This window comes from Chrysochloris asiatica, unplaced genomic scaffold, assembly GCF_000296735.1.
Source record: "Chrysochloris asiatica unplaced genomic scaffold, ChrAsi1.0 scaffold00052, whole genome shotgun sequence".
Classification (NCBI taxonomy): Eukaryota; Metazoa; Chordata; class Mammalia; order Afrosoricida; family Chrysochloridae; genus Chrysochloris; species Chrysochloris asiatica.
In genome coordinates, this window is record NW_006408570.1 from 1,874,148 (window position 1) to 1,876,203 (window position 2,056).

The window sequence follows — 2,056 nt, forward strand, 5'->3', positions numbered from 1 at the left end:
AATTAATTTTTTTTCCCGAAGCATCACTAGTTTTATTTTCTGACAGAATCCTGTTTAATATAAAACAAAGATAAAACACATCTCCTTCCTGCAGTCTTCAGCATGCCTTGCTTCTACAAGATGAATGCCAGGCCACAGATGATGTAGCAGAGTCCTTAGAAGCATTTATAGGAGAAGAAGAAAAAGGCGATCTCCAGAAGCCTGGGCAAGTCCAACATCCAAGATCGATGTGAACACTAGAGCAGTCCTTGTCTTTTCAGATCCTTGTAAGTCTTCTTATTCACAACATTCCCACTGGAGTCTTCATACTCTTCCTCTGTGTCAGGCTGCCATTGTTCTGATGCCTTCAGCTTGGCCCACAAGAAAACGGCATCTTCAACCTGTGTCACATTAGCAAAGTGGGTGGTGTTTGGGATGCTCCAGCACCTCATGCCATGAACATGACAACATTAAGCAAAGTGCCACTGGAAAGCCTTGGGCCCTCAGTAGGTATAGTTGATGTTTAGGCCATGAAGTTTATACAGCCAGTAGGGAATGGGTTTGTCATCCCAGCCAAGGGGCAGGTTTTTGGGGTGATAAATGATCTCGTTCTCTTCATCCTCACTTTCACTCTTACTGATCTGTTCTTCCTCCTCCTCTTCTCACTCTTCTCCTGTCCTTGCCTGCTTGCGTTGTATGTTGTATGTTCTCATGAGTGAGATGCTGTTGTTCTCCAAGAATATTCACAAATATGGGCTTCTAGGAAAGCGATATCTTTGTTCCTCTCAGTGTCTCACTTGATGGCCTTTGACTTGGGGTTTTTGGCAACCAGGGAGGTGTCAAGTGACTAGGGACTTCCCTTTGGTGCTGACCAGCCTCTGGGCTCGCTCATCTAGGGCCCCCGCCACATTTCAGGCCTAAAACTAAGAGTGCAGATTTCAATCTGTCCAGACCCAGGGATGCCAACTCCTTCCAGGAGGAGAAAGCAGAAAGGTCCAGATGCACTTCTGCATGGGTCAGGACGCTGCTGGTCTCTTTTGGCCATCTAGGAAAGGTGCCCTTCTCCCACTTCTCAAAGTCAGTCTGTGTCTTCCCCAAAAGTTCTTTCTGATCTTGGAGGTGCTTCACCCTATCTGTGTAATCCTGAAGGTACTCAAACAGCATCTCTAGATATCTCTTGTACATGTAGAAACTGTGAAGTATATTTCACAGTTAAGTATATTTCACCACAATTTTTATAAAAAGGATGGAAAAAAGGGTAGCTTAAATATTATCAAGAAATGGCCAATAGAGTTCACCCTGGAACAGAGCACCTGAGAGGATGAGCTTCACACAAATTTGGGGTTCCCAGCAACAGAGAAGAGGACAGGGTGTAATGTTGGCTGGAAAACCACCAACCCATTTGTTACACTTATTCCATGGGGCCTTCAGTTTGCTCAGCTGCAGAAAAGGTCAGTCATCTCAGCTCTGGCCACCTCTTCCTGGGAGACCTCCGAACTCCATTGTGATAGTTTCTGAAGAGGGGTAAATTGTTGGTGAAACACTGCTGTCCATGGATATGCATGCCCTGAGGGACCCAGGCCCTAACAATTCTGTATTTGAGTCCCAGGTTCATTAACTCCATTAGCATCAAATAGAAAAGCAGTTCCCACAACATTCCTTGGCTCCAACAAAGTGTGATGTTTTCTGATGGCTGCCCCATGATGCCAGCGTCTTACTTGGCCTGGTTGTACCCCTTCCAGACTGAGCTGCCTGCTGAGGAGCCATGTCCCCAATAGAAAGGAAACAGATATGAATAGTGACATTTCAAGTTTCTAGAAAAGTGGCAATGATGCAAACACTACCTCAAGCTCACTCACTTGCTGCTGCTGGAATTCTACCCCAAGAGATTTAAGTAGTTGTTGTCAAATGGGTTTGTTCTCACTGAAACTGCGTCACAGTAGAACTGTGCTCTAGAAGGTGTTCAATAGCTGAGTTTTCAGAAGTAAATCTCCAGGCCTTTCCTGTGAGAGACCTGTGGTTGGACTCAAAAGTCTAAGATTTTGGTTATCAACTGAATACATTAACCTTCTGCACT

The 2,056-nt window shown here is 45.1% G+C and overlaps 1 pseudogene; it reads right to left on the bottom strand.

The window, feature by feature from the left end:
* Positions 1 to 236: 236 nt before the first annotated feature.
* Positions 237 to 1,164, bottom strand: LOC102818382 (annotated as a pseudogene).
* Positions 1,165 to 2,056: the final 892 nt, after the last annotated feature.